This window comes from Leptosomus discolor, chromosome 13 (assembly GCF_034619465.1).
Source record: "Leptosomus discolor isolate bLepDis1 chromosome 13, bLepDis1.hap2, whole genome shotgun sequence".
NCBI lineage: Eukaryota > Metazoa > Chordata > Aves > Leptosomiformes > Leptosomidae > Leptosomus > Leptosomus discolor.
Window position 1 is genome coordinate 5990107 of NC_141403.1, and position 14919 is coordinate 6005025.

Below are 14919 nucleotides of genomic sequence, written 5' to 3' on the forward strand. Positions count from 1 at the left end.
CATTAAAAAGCAAACCAAAGCAAATATTATTTTTTAAAGTTTAATCATATTCTACTACTTGAGGGGGGGGGGGGGGGGCGGGGTGTGCCAAAAGAAAACACTCTCTGACTCATACTGTTGGAACATTATTTTTTTGAGTACACATTCAATAAATCACGAATAAATGAATGTTCGGACACTCTTCAGAAAATATTCATGAGCATTTATCCGGTCGTTAAAATCACACATTTATTCCTGACAGTTCGTGAATTAAAAGTTCATAAAGGTTTCATTAAAGGGTTGATGACCACTCATACACTTGAAATATCTCATTCTATTTTCATATTCTTGTGTGAAATATGTATGAATAGAACAGTGCCAGTTCAGCAGACAATAAGAGAAGGATTATTAGTGACAGTGGTCACATGGCTGATAGCACCTTACAGAGTTAAAACATAATTATCCTTACTTTAATACACAACTGATGTCTTTACATCTCTTGGTTCTGACCTTCAGCGAGTACCGGTGACATTTCTTAAAATGCTTAGAATGGTTTATTACACTGTGTCTTGGTTGCACATTGTCTTGTAACCAATTAAAATATCTAACCTCATCTTTTGTTGATGCCAAATATAAAAGAGATGCTTTAAGTCCGCACATCATGTTGCAGCTTGCACATAGGTCATAGAAAATAGAGAGGTTCAGTAAAAAAAATTAGGCCTTAAATGAAATTTATTAGTCAGCTTTACTAACTATACTCATCTGGGAATTATCAAGACGTTACATGCAGCTGAGGTCAACACAATTTCTTAAACTATTCCTAATCTATTCCACTTGATAAAGAGCATATTAGTCCTTTAAAGCTGATCTATATTTAAGGCATCATGGCCCTTACTTTAAATAAAGGTTAACAAATTAGATAAGACGTGTTTTCTCAACATAGTGACAGATTTTAGGAGGTTTAGTTCAATTCCCAGCACCTTTAGATCATTTCATTTCCAAATTTATGTTAATTATTCTGTCATGCTTGAGGTAAAAGCAATGTAGAATTAACATTAACAATAAAATAAAAATGTTTTTTAATTTATTTAAAAAATATTTTTTCTTTATTTCATGCAGTAATCTTTTTCCTATACTTTGTTTTAGGGTTATTTATTTCCTTAGAGCACTTGTAATAATATTTTACTGTTGACAATTTTTGACATACAGAACTCCAGTAATTTAAACACGAGTGTCTAAATGGGGAGATATTAATGAAAAACTGATAGTTGCATTATTGTATGATATTAATATATTCCAGTGATCATCCTCCTAGTGCAATACAAGTAACACTCTTTTCTAGTAGTCACCGTGCAAACATGATGGTATCATGATGCTGTCTGAGTTCATTATATTTACATTCTAGAAGAGGTATTCTTGATTCCTAGGAGGAAAGAAAATCTTCCTCCATCCAAGTGTAATGATTTAGCCATGTTTCCTTAGCAAGCATGTCATGTTTGCTGAGAGTTAGGGAGGTATTGTCAGCGAGAAAAGAAGGGGTGCAGTGAAACCCAGACTCACTTTGTCGTGGTATTCAGAGGAAGGAGCTGCAGCTCTGCTGCTGGAGCTTACCTTTTGCTCTTAGTGTGAAGCCAGTGACAGAAGGGACAGGACTCCACAGCAAAGCCTGGGATCTTGCCCAGAACAGTCTCAAATACAATCAAGTTTGGAATCAGGCAGCCTGAAAGGCGAAATTCTGAAAATGCAGAAGTGGGAGCCTCTTCAACAGACATAGTGGAAACTAAACGGGAGGTTGGGAGGATTGTCAGGAGCAAGGGCTGAGATGGCAGAGGCAGATCTTCTCCAATATCTGTGGCAGCCTCCAAAGGCACAGCACTGCCTAGTCATGCTATGAAAAGTTATGATTAGGCTCCAAAGATTTACCGTTCTGCAGTTTCAAGTAAAAGCTCTTAAGACGATATATAAGTAAAAGGATAAAAACACGAAGCATTAATTATTATTTCCTCTCCCCCACCATGGCCCTTATAGTTCATCAAGTGATCCAATACATTGCTGCATGGGCAGCCTGGTATTGGTGCCCGCAATCACTGTAAAATACCCTCCCTCCCTCCCTTTCTCCCCTCTGTGACATTTCTTTGCGTGCAAGCTCTTCAAATGAGAATCCACTTGGTCAGTTTTATATACAGCGCTGTATACACATACTTATATATACATATGTACATATCCATCCCTACAGCACTGCATATACATGTGCTCGAGTGGGCAGGCTATTGTTAAAGTTTCTCAAGACCATTCTTTATAGATTTATTAGATTCTGAAACAAGCACTGTTACTTGCTTACATTAAAACAAGAAGAAATAAAAATGAGAATACTGCAATTATTAATAACAACCAAACCAAACTGGACTGTCACAAGCAATTAAAAAGCAAAGAAATGGAAAAAAAGTTACTTAAATTACTTACAGAAATAACTTTCCTTCACTCAGCTGATTTACTGACGTTATTCTGAAATTGCAGTAGTTGGAGTTGCAGATTCTGTGCATGTCTCATGATCTCAGTGAGAAATTTTTGCTTTTACACACTAACTTCTGTAAGGCTTTTCTGAAGCATTTAGATCGGTTTTATATATTGTTGCAAATGGTTCTATTTCCTCCTAAATAGGAAGCCACCCTCTTCATCAGAATGCAAGTTACTTCCCCTCAGTGGGGCTTTTTGATGTACCAGGAACCACCTCCTGCATCTAAATGATTGTTAAATAACCGGTTACATCAGTGAAATCTGCCTCTTCTTCCTCCATTCGGTGACTAGTTGGCATTACTTAATGAGGAATGTATGCTTGGAGTGAATGTCTTTCTTGTGCATTCTGTTACAAATACATGCTAGGGAGCCTGTAGACTGGGTTGCTGCTCTAGCTTTTCAAAGAGAATTTTAAAGGCAAATCCTATGAATTCTATCAGTCTCAATTTACATATTTGAAGATGTCAGTTCTCCAGGCCATGGACAAATGTTGACAGAATATGTCGGTTTGGGCTGGAAGGGACCTTAAAGCTCACCCAGTGCCACCCCCCTGCCACGGGCAGGGACACCTCCCACCAGACCAGGTTGCTCCCAGCCCCATCCAGCCTGGCCTTGAGCACTGCCAGGGAGGGGGCAGCCACAGCTGCTCTGGGCAGCCTGTGCCAGGGCCTCACCGCCCTCACAGGGAAGAATTTCTGCCTCAGATCTCATCTCAACCTCCCTTCTTGCAGTTTGAAACCGTTAACCCTTGTCCTATCACTAAACTCACTGATAAAAGAGTTCCTCTCCATTTCAGTGTTGTCATCACAGTTGCACTGGTACAGTATTTAGAAAGGTGAACCAAACCCCAGCTAACTGTAATAAATATGTTAAGACAAGATAGAGGAGTCTTACATGTGTCAAAATGTCTATGTTTTCTTAAAATGGGGAATAATTCTTTCACTCTGGCTTTTTAAAAAAGATTCCTCTCCTAATAACCTCCATTAATTAGTGTTACTGATTTTGTTTCTCTGAATGGGTCTGGAAGACTGCTTTTGTTTGTTTTATTCATTATATTGACAATAATACCTGCAACCACCTTATCTTCCCAGAGCAGAGTGTCTTCATGTGCATCTGTTCATAGTTAATATTTCAGGGCAAATGTCTGCATTCAAATCAACTCACTTATTTCTACAGAGTGTATTAATTTGTGTGGTACTACTACATACTACTTTAAAGGGGTAATATCATATTAGATTCCCTATGGTAAGCTGAGATAGTCCAAATTCAGATACTTCAGTCTGCAGGAAATGTGAACTCTCTAAGAATTATTCAAAATGATAAATGCATTACACAGAAGAGACTAAAGTTAACCTATGGATGCAAGGCTGAGATCAATATGACAATAACAGAGGTGTAGCTTAGAACAAAATATGGAATGAATGATATTTTTCAGAGATTTCTGAAGACTGAATCTATTTGTATCTTTGGTCACAGCTGAAAACCTTCTAAAATTCAGTTCAGGAGGTATAAGTGTGCTCTGAAGCCTATCTCTGATTTTATAATGAATGGTACAATCTGATTGGGTGGAATAATTCCTGATTACGTGAGAACAAAACAGCATCATTTTAAATAGCTGGTCTGGAAATATGACGAGCCTACTTGCACCTCCAATAACTTTGTGCAATAAAACTATGATGATAACAGCTGGTACTGTTTCATTACTTGTGCTTTTGAGCTCATCTCCACTCAATGAGTATGCAGAGAAGTAAAAATGAGATACCCATTTGTACGAAAATGATTCCGATTAGAAGATGAGGGCTATAGGGAGAAGTTAGCTATTAATATTTTTGATAAGACCGAGGTGAAATTTATTTCTTCTTTGTACCCTACTCCAAGAATATTTTCAAGAAAGATTGTTTCGCTCATTCAAATGCTGGTACATGAAGATTTTCAACAGCAGAAACACAATTTTCAGAGTAATTAAATTGTGAAAGTAGAATGTTATTGTGGGTTTGGGGGTTTTGTTTGTTTGCTTGTTTGTTTGTTTGTTTTGGGTGGAGATTTGTTCTTTTGTTTTTTTTTTTCTTCCCTCTCCATTGATACATATAAAGATAATGTTATTTGCTTGCTGCAGAGCACCAGGGCTTACTGCAAAGGATGTGCCAGAATGAAGCTGGGATCAGCTGCCGGTATTAAATATGCTGTTTGTGAGTTTATGAAGATTTTCTTACTGGCTACTTTGGTTTATTTTGTGTGCAGATTACCAGGTGCAGTCAGTCAAAATAAAAATAAAATAAAATCTAAATCAGCCACAGGAAAACAGGACAAATCATGAATTCAGCTTAGCATGGCCAGAGAAGAAAAAATGTTCAGTTACGTAGCATTCCAGTGCATACTCTGTGGATTATAGGATGTACAAGCAGGTGTGTGAGAATCTGGTGAGCTACAGTGACTAGTTCGTAAGTATGAGCCTACAAGTGCTGTGAATTCCATCACTATTTAAACTCAGTAGTGGGATACACGTAAAATACATCTCTGTATTATGGTTTTGGTTCACATACCTCTGTTTCTAGTAGTAATCCGCATGTGTTGTTGAAAAGGTAAGCAATTCTTTTATTGTTATATGATATATTTTGTAGATTTTTTTTTGAAAATCCTACTGTGAACAAGATTAAAAATTAATATTTGTCGGGTTTTGCCATGTTTTTAAGGAAAACCTTTATTCATGTAAAACAGAATACAAGTATTCTGCGAATCAGTAGAAATTGCTGTGGCTTACATTCTGCTGAATCTTCAAATATTGTTTTATAAGCTTTATTGTACTGCACGCCTTCATTTTAAAACTCTTGAAAGTCTTTCCCTCGAATGAACTAGATTTCAAACTTTTTCTTGCTTAGTCATTACCTCATCAGAAATAGATCAGGTGCAGAAATTCACTCATAGGAGAACTGAATCTGCTTTCTTCATATTCTATTCCATCTGGATTCACTTTCCCAGAATATGTTACCAAGCCTTACTGCAACAAATAATATCAAAGGAATAAAACTTAATCCAACCTCTTTTCCTCCGATTGGCCTTCATGATGTCAACATCATCTGGTTCTTTTCTCATTTTTGCGACAGGGTTTCTATTTCGGAAAATTTTCCTTCAACACACTATCTTACCTCAGCAACAGTTGGATATTTTATATTCATAACGGAGACTTATGAAGAGTCTACATATAATTCAGTCAAGTGATCTCGATGTTGAACAGTGATGCAGAACTGTCCAAGCCACAGCTGATGTGATCCAGTAAATACCTACAACACAGTGCAGCACTGGGGAATGTGCCAGATAACACCGGGAAAGAATACAGCTTATGGCATCCTGTGTTCTGGCCAATAAACTCTGCACATCAGAGTTTCATTGCATTTCCCTGCATTTTCAGTTCCAAAAATAGCTATCATGGAGCCAATTGCTCTGCTGGTACAGACATGCACTAAATTATCTCTTAATAAATCAAATGGCAGATTAATTTGAGAGAGCTCCAATTTTTTTTTTTTCCAGATAATTTGCAGAGATACTGCACTTCTTGAAAAAGCTAACTGTCATAAAACATGTGGTCAGATTCTGTTATAAAAGTCCAGAGACCAATAATATTATGCTAACTATGATTCACTTTTCTGATTGAATTCAATATGAACAAAGGGACATAGCTGTGGCCTATTTTTTCGTAAGTTTAAAAATGACACTTGTCAGTAATCCTTCCCAGGCATTTTTAAAGCACCAAGTGTATTTTTTTGGACCCCAAATACTTAGTTGTACAGTAATTATTTCTAACATGAATGACATCTACAGTCAGGAAAAGAAATACCATCAGAGACGAGCTCCAGCTTTAATGATCAATCTTTTTGCATGATAAAACAAAATTCCCACTGTTGACAGTATAGTTGAAGTAGACTGACAATTCTTTAAAACAGTAATAAAGTAAATCTTGCTGGCAGATCCCTTCTTTTCATTTTCGCAGCTGTAGATAGAGCAAAGTTTAAAAAGTAATGTGGTTTTGCCCAATTCTGTAAGTATGGATTAGTTTCTGCCTACACTGTTTTAATACAGTAGCTTGTATCATAGATAAGCTTTTACTCAGGAAGGCTTTTCAGCTGCTACAACTTAGCTGAGTTTACAGGAACAACTATCACATTAAATATATTTTGCTCCTATCATATGTAGTTCCATAGAAGACATTGAATACAGAACTGGTAATAGTGAGAGAAAGTATTTTTGATGCAAGTGTTGGTGAAGCCAGTGATAAAACCCAGTAATTTCCACAGTTTTTCTCTACAGCATTTAAATAAACACATTTTATTTTGGACATGTGAGAATTAGAGAAGAACAGCTTAGTGTCCACAGAGTTGACATAATGCAGCAAGAATAGTGAGATAGAAAGGCGACAGATACCATGGAAAGCATTTCATACTGAGAACTCTCTAACACAACCTTGCCAATGTAAAGCCCAACTCGGGCTTTTTATCCCTGCCTCTGTATGGAACCACTAGTTGGGGCATAACCCGAGGCTGATACAACTCTGCGGTTTGCACTTCTTGCATATCTCTTTCTGGAGCTGCATCTTATCGTACAGATGCAGCTCGCACACTTCACCTTGGAGCTGAGAACTGAGTTGTTAGGACCAGCTCCAATCTTTGTCAGGTGCTTTTTTATTATTTTATTATTATTATTTACGTATTTAAAACACCACAAAAATCACTTTGGTTCTTTCTTATTGTTTCTTTTAAAGATTCTATTTTTTCTATGGGAGTAATCTATTGATTTAAACACATTATTAACAGGGCTGAGTAAAATTCAAGCAGTAGTGTTTAGGCACATGGCATCAATCTCTTCTTGTTTACAGAATTTTCAGACACAAAGTCTATACTTCCTGCAGTGTATTTAAGGAAGGTACGACATAATGAGAGAACAGTGATTTGTTGAGGTTTTAGTTTGATTTTTTTTTTTCTAGATTACTATCGAAGCTGCTGTGGGCAAAGTTTGATCATCAACAGTGAAGAAATAATAGCTTTATAAGAAGCTTGTAGATACCTAAAGCAGCAGAGCGCAAATTTAACAGGAATGGAGTGTTACACATAGGAGAAAATTATTACTCCCAAATCACTGTAGAATTTGTCTTAGCTAAATTTCTTCTTCAGGCTACAGTATCTCCTTTTTGTGGGCACAAGGCTAATACCAAGAAACAAAAAGAAATCCATTACAAAGGACTATTTATAAAGTATAATTCCTTAAAATCTCACAGCAGCAATTCTTTTGCCAACAGGAATTCAACCTCACGTCTTCAATTTAATGAGATATCTTCCATTTAGGTTTTCTTCCATTACAAACCCTGTCTACTAGTAAGCAACCCCTGGAAGAAGTGTCATCTTAGTCGCAATACGCAGCTTTCTCTCAAGATGGTCTTATTTTCCTGTTTTCTCAATACCTTTAGTACATTGAGTGGAATTTCTGGCACTTGCAGTAGAAGGAATAGCCTGCTTTGGGGATTTCCTTGAGGATGGGGGATTCAGGCTATACCAACTGGTAGAGAAATGAGTGGTGTAATATGCTGTGAAATACTTCCAATGTTATGACTTCCTTCAATATGTTTGACACCTCCTCTTTGGAACACCGGATTTTTTAAGACCCTGTCTTGCCTCAAAACTTGGTAAAGAAGAAATGCAACTCCAACAAAAAAAATTTAGAAGTTCATCAGATGTTACTAATCTTAATATTTTTATATTGAAAGAGAATTTTAAGGAAATGGGCATTATTCATAATACCGATATGCGATTGCAAGGTGGAAGTTCCGTTGACAAATGGGATTTGGCAACACAAGGATATGGTTGACAAAATGAGCCACCCTGAGATTTACATTTACATTTGGGCATGATCTTTAGTCTGGTGATAAATGCATGCAACTTGAGCAACTTTGTTTTGGGAGATGAATTACCCAGAATTCCATCATTAACACAGCCGGTAGCAATCTGCACAAGTTACAAACAAGCAGATGGCGTAATCTGTGTCCTAGGTTATCCTGTGGTAACTAATTGAGTCAATTCAACTGTTGAAATCATTTCAGTCTTGCAAACAAGGCAGAAAATAATACCTAAATGTCTTAAAACAAACAAACAAACAAACACCAGACTTGATGACCTAGTTTTGAAAGGGGTCAAAACCATTACCTATTGTCCTCAGCAAGTCTTACAAAAACTCCTTTTCTGGTGGGTAGAAAATTTCTAGATCACTTCCCCACCCCCTTTGTGCATTTATGAACATTTCCAGTGTCAGTCTGGTGGTTAGTCAGTTGTCACCACTGGTCATAGGTACACTCAGAGAGCACGAGGCACAAAAACATGTTTACCAGAAATAAGACAAGATGTACAGTTTGCTGTGTATCTTCTTCAGGTTTATTGTGATTAAAAGGGATGGCTTACTAGTTTGGTTATTATATGTAAAATCCGATCATGAAACGCACTTCTGTGCTAATAACATATGTTCAGAGTTAGCTCTTGATCTTTTTTTTTTCTTTTTAATGTCAGAGAAACAACTCCCCAACATAACAAACAGACAACCAGCTTGTATTGTTATCTCATCGTGTCAAATCTTCCTAATATTACCACATTTTATTTTTCTGTATTTTATTTGAATGTTTCATAGTATTTACCTTGAATGTTTCACAGTATTTACCAGCAATTTTTAAATGTCTATTCAAGCCAAATATAAACAGTTCAAAATTAAAAACATTGGCTCTCTAACTGGCAGTAATATAAACTGTAATGTTGCTACTGAACACACTAAATTTTCATCCAATTTCTGTAGCCCAGAATAGAATCCTGAAGAATCCTCCACTGAAGTCTTCCTCACATCTGCCTTTTTGTTTTCATGAAAGTCTTGCTCAACAAAACTGGCTGCAGTTCTTAATTCAATCTGGCCCTAATTTGTGAATGTGTTTGTTTTTCAATATGTGGTTGGAGTCGGTGATGGTTAGGCGCAGTGTGGTCTCAATAATGTTGCTTCTTTACAGGTTATTTTTTGTACCACCTCTTTGCGATTCCAGAGATTTCAAACTCCAGTAGTTAGTTGATAGTGTGTACTATATTTGGTGGTCTTTTTTTTTTCCAGGTTATTTGAATGATGCCTGTTGTCCCACAATTAGCATTTTAAAGTAGTAAGTTGAAAAATACAGGATCAAGTAAGAAACAAACTAAATTTCATAACTGAAAGAAGTTATTCAGGTTATCTTCTGTTCTTATTACCAGAATACCTTCCAGCAGAAAGCACACACTAGAAAGGATGCTGTGTTCCCAGGTTTCATTTTGGCATGCATTAAAAGGCATATCCAGAGCACACATTCTGACCTAAGAGGTGGAAAAGCCCTCTGATCCTTCAGTAAATCTCTAGCCATACCAAACCACTGGCATTTGCCAGCTGAGTGTGTTTTGGAGAAAAATGAGCACATCTGATGGGAAAACTATTTTGTTATATCCAGCAACGAAAAACGTTGAAAAATAACTGCAAAAATACCCCATCTTCAACAAGTAGAAGATGACTGTGGAATAAATTCTAACTCTGAACCTAAAGTTAGGAAATGTCAGAAATAATTCTGAGATTTTAAGTGCACTTTAAAGTGCCTTTGACTCTTAATTGAATGTTAAGGCATGAAAAGGAGTAAGAAGAATGAGTGTTTCCTGAAGTCCCTACCTAATAGGGAAGGATGAGAAGCAATAGATAAAGAAGCAATTTTCATTGGAGTCATCTCCTGTAGAGTAGTGAAGCAGCTCAAAACAAACTCTTTTCTCCTCTCTCCACCAAACTATTATTGCCTTGTGTGAAGTAGGAAGCTGTTATCTTGCTTGGCGCGTTCCTCTCCCACATCTCATGTGACTTCATTGCTGTTGACACTAAGACGAGTAACAGTGAAAGCCTCCCATCATCACGTATCTAGCGAAGAAGGACTGGAATTTTGGCCGCCTCCTCTTCAAATGTTGTGCATTGATGGTGTTGCATTCTGACATTTCCTTGAAGTTTGTAAACATGAATCTGCAGACTACGTGGAACTGCTAAATACGGTGCAGCACTGCCACCTGGACGGCAGTGAGGGATCTCAAGCCAAGAACCCATCGCCATTCTCTAAAAAGGACAAAGAGATAAAATGTGATGCTTCTGTGTCTATATGGGAGAGCAGTGAAGATCATCATAGTCCCCACAAGAGCTATTTTGTTTGTATATTTAATCATAAAAAAATAGATAATTAAAAAAATACATAAACAGCCCTTTAAACACAAGATGCGCTATTTTTCTATAGTTTATTTGGAGTTTCAGCACATGTACAGCAGGAAAATGGACCATGATCATCAGTGCTAACATCCAACCTGAACATCTGCATCTCATTGCTGCCAGCAGTAAAAAGCTGCCAACCCAAATAGCTGTAATAGCCAACTCCAGAACACAAAAAGGCCTCTTGCCTGGTAGATACACAGAAATTTCTTCTAACCTCTGGGCTTCTTCACCGCCAAACAGTAGGAAGTCAACTCGAACAAGTGATGCCCTGCTGCTGTCCCAGATATCCTCAACTCCTGTGCCCTGAAATTGCTCCAGCTTGGCAAAATAGTGAAGCTGCACTTACCCTCTTCTGGCCCCCTAGAAATTAGGCCAACCCCCTGTTCTCTTATTGTTGAGGTCTGGAAAATTACTGGTCATCCCAAGAGCAGTCTTCAAGCAGAGGAACAAAACTGAAAGACCAACCATTTACAGATTACTGGAATTATTACCCATTTTTTCACAGGAAAAAAAAAAAGCTCTTTTCAGAGGTAGAAAGAGATAAAAAATGTTTATTTTGTGTGGAAGTCAAAAAGGGAAGGCACCTGCATGTAATGGGATGTAAAGGGCATCGAAGATTATAGCATCAATAGTGATTGCAGCTGGAAGCAACACAAAAAAATGTATGTAAGTATGTATTTATGGAAATATATATGCACATACACGTGTACTGATACATGTATCTGTCATTCAAGCTATTTCATATCTGTTTCCCTATAATAACACCCTTTGGTTTTCCATATTTGTGAAGTTCAATACACAAACATTTCTATCTGCCTGGGAAAACAAATTCTGATGCTGTCTCAGAATTCCTCGTGTGCTTTCTAATTTCAGATGAATAAATCCTTTCAGAAGACAGAGAGTATTCTAACTCAGAAAACTTTCAAGATAAGTAGTAGGTGAATATTACCAAAAGTAGAAAAGACTCCTAAAATAAATTGCACATGTGGCGTTGACACCAAAGATGAAACTCAAGAAAAATTCGCTGCAGCCAAAGCTGAATAGACAAGTGATGCACTAACAAACCACAGGAAATTAGTCACGCACACATTGAAATGAAAGCATTATCCATGCATATCATGAAACCTTCGGAAATAAAGTGGAGGCAATAAGTAAATGAAGGCCTTTGGAAACAGAGAGACTGCTCTGATGAAAAAAAAGCAAAAAAAAAAGAGCAAGAGTAAACTTTTAAACCCATGATTTATTGAAACAAATAATGCAATGATGCACAAGAATTATGAAAACCAAAATCATATGAATTGTAAGTAGATGTCACCGGGGTTGACCTAAGCTGTCAACTGCCCTGAACACCAACAGCTTTTTTCAAATAATCCACATGTCCAATTTTTTACACGTTTCCAAAAAGAAACAGATCAATAGAATACACGGATAAACACACAGAGTTTTCAAGAGCAAAACAACAGTAAATCAGCAAAATGCACTCTGAGTCACTGTATTCTTGCCACTGTACTTCTTGCCCTTTGCCTTACACTGTTTTTGAGTGGCCTGTTTTGTCATGTCTAAATTAAAAGTGTTTTCTCTTCAGGAGCCCATCTCTCGGTGTAAAGTAAAATTTGAATGTACTAACATATTAAATAAATAACAACTTTTACTACAAGTTCTTTCTCCTGCAAATCAAAGTGAATTCAAACAAGCTTTCAAGATTTGACTGATGGTTTTTCATAGCTGCTGTTTTTCCTCTCAGATAGGTCTCTGTCCCTTACACCTTTCATGGTTCCTAATAGAAACCTTTCAGTCTCCCTTGTTCTTTTGCTCTCCCACAGCTCATTAATGCGTATCACACCTGTCTACAGTTGCAAAAAGTAATGACAATGTTGCATGGATATTTTAGTGTGTATGGAAGAGCTGAAAAATAAAAGAGAAATCGCTAGGGAAACCAAAATTTTCTAATGGCTGCATTGCACATATGTGGCTCTTTTAGTTACCTAGGAAAGGGCTATAAAGTGTAATATGATTGACAGATTAATTCCAAGGACTACAGATACAATTGAGTGTAATTGCTGTGGACATGTAATACACCAAAAATAAATTATTAGCAGTCTGCTTTTTGGTTTCAAAAAGAAAGCAAGCCGGTAAAACTAACAGTTATGATACATTTTTCAAAGGTTTGTTGTAAAATAATTTCTGGATTATCAGGCTTACTTTGCTAGAGTGGCAAAAATCAATCTGGTTTCTGCAAAGGCAGATTTATGAAGTGGCTCAGATGGCAATCTGTAAAGTGCTGAGAATCACAGCATAAAAATATCATGACAAACAACAGAAGAGTGGAAGGGATTTGCTAAGTCATCAGCTCCAAACTCTTGCTATAAAAGGAAACTGTCATATGATCCTTCCCCTAAATGCGTCAAGCTTCAGTTTAAAACAAGTTATATTTTCATCTCCACTGCTCTTTATAGAAAATTGCTCCACAATCTTACTCTTCTCTAGGGTAGGTATCCTCTTCTGAATTAACATCTGCTCAGCTTACACTCACCAGTTCTGGTGCCAGTGTTGCATTTTGCTTAAATATTAATTCTCCAGCACTTACTCCCTATAGTATTCACAGGGAATAGTTGTATTTCTTCTGAGGGTTGCTCTTCCAAAATCTTTCCATTTTTGTTTGTAAAGTAGGCTGTCCATTATGCTCATTATCTAGTAGGCTGGCTCTTCACCTGTTCCCATTTGAACTCTGTACCCCATGATACTAAGAAAATAGTCTATTGATTTAAAAACTGAGAATAAAGATAGTAAGAAAAAGAAGAGAACTTTTCTGGTTGTGGTTGGTTTTGCTATCATGTGATAGACTTCCACATGTCATAAAACTGAACAATTTATATGCACTGGCCACTGTTGCTTATAAGTAGACTTCAGCTCTGAATACATCTATTGATATAGGCATACATTTTGCTTATAGACCCACATTTTTCAGATAATTAGATTCATTTTATAATAGACCAGATGGCAGAGCTTCTAAAATTCTATTGGCTTTTCCTCCATTATCTTGTTTTTCAATGTATTTCTTAGATAAATTGAAAGAAAACAAGTGTCTTGATTTATATGTGACTGTGCATACACACGTGACTGTTGAGGGAAATTAACTGCTGTTAGAACATTAAATACAATCGGTACTATTAAAAACTACTTTGCTCCAAAGAAGTTTTAGGAGGTACTTTGTCTGATGTTTGGGAAATAGGAAAATTAGAAATTGATTGTTGGGGGACTGCACTTACATGCGAAGTTATCACCTACAGGATGGGTCCTCAGAGGTCAATAATTCACACACAGTGAAAAAAACCCACCATAACAGAAGTTCTTGCCACATATACTCAATTCTCCCTTTTGTGTGTGTGTGTGTGTGTGTGTGCAGGTACTCATTCAATTACAGAATGCAGATGACATTTAAACAGAGCAAACGGCAATTGTAAACATGCACGTTAAAAGGCTATTGATGGCTGATGTACACCAATCGACAAGCCTTTGGACTGCTTTCCCTTTAAACAACAGAGACCTCACTGCTCTGAGTAGACTGCTGAAGAGGAGCAAAGTGTCACAGCACTATGGAATCACAGGCATTACTTTTTATTCTCATTTATTAGGGAAGGAAAATACATTAAACCAACGCAGCCTGGAGGTAGAGGTTGGTGACTCATTGGACATCCCCATATTCAGCCGAATAAGTCTAGTTGTTTTAGCTGTTTCCTTATCCTTGAGAATACCATTTCAGGTAAAAAATGTTATTGATATGTTGGGTTTTTTTTCATAAAAAGCTATATAAATTCATTTTGTTGCCTTGTATCTCCAGGTGCTTTTTTAATGCTCAGTGAATAGGCAAATTCCAGTGAAAATGGGAAAGAGTAACAAACAAACTGACAGCACAAAGCTGTTTTGCCTTTTGTAAACCAGCTCAATAGATTAAAAAAAAAAAAAAAAAAAGTGGAAAGATCAACAGACTGGAACCAGTCAGTGACAGTCAGGAGATCAGTTCAACTGCTAGAATAAAACTGCTGGCCCTAAACACAAGTGCCTGAAGTTACCCTGGACCTCTGCTCTCTCATACACAGTGGCAGAAACATTAGAACAACTCAGTGCCATCTT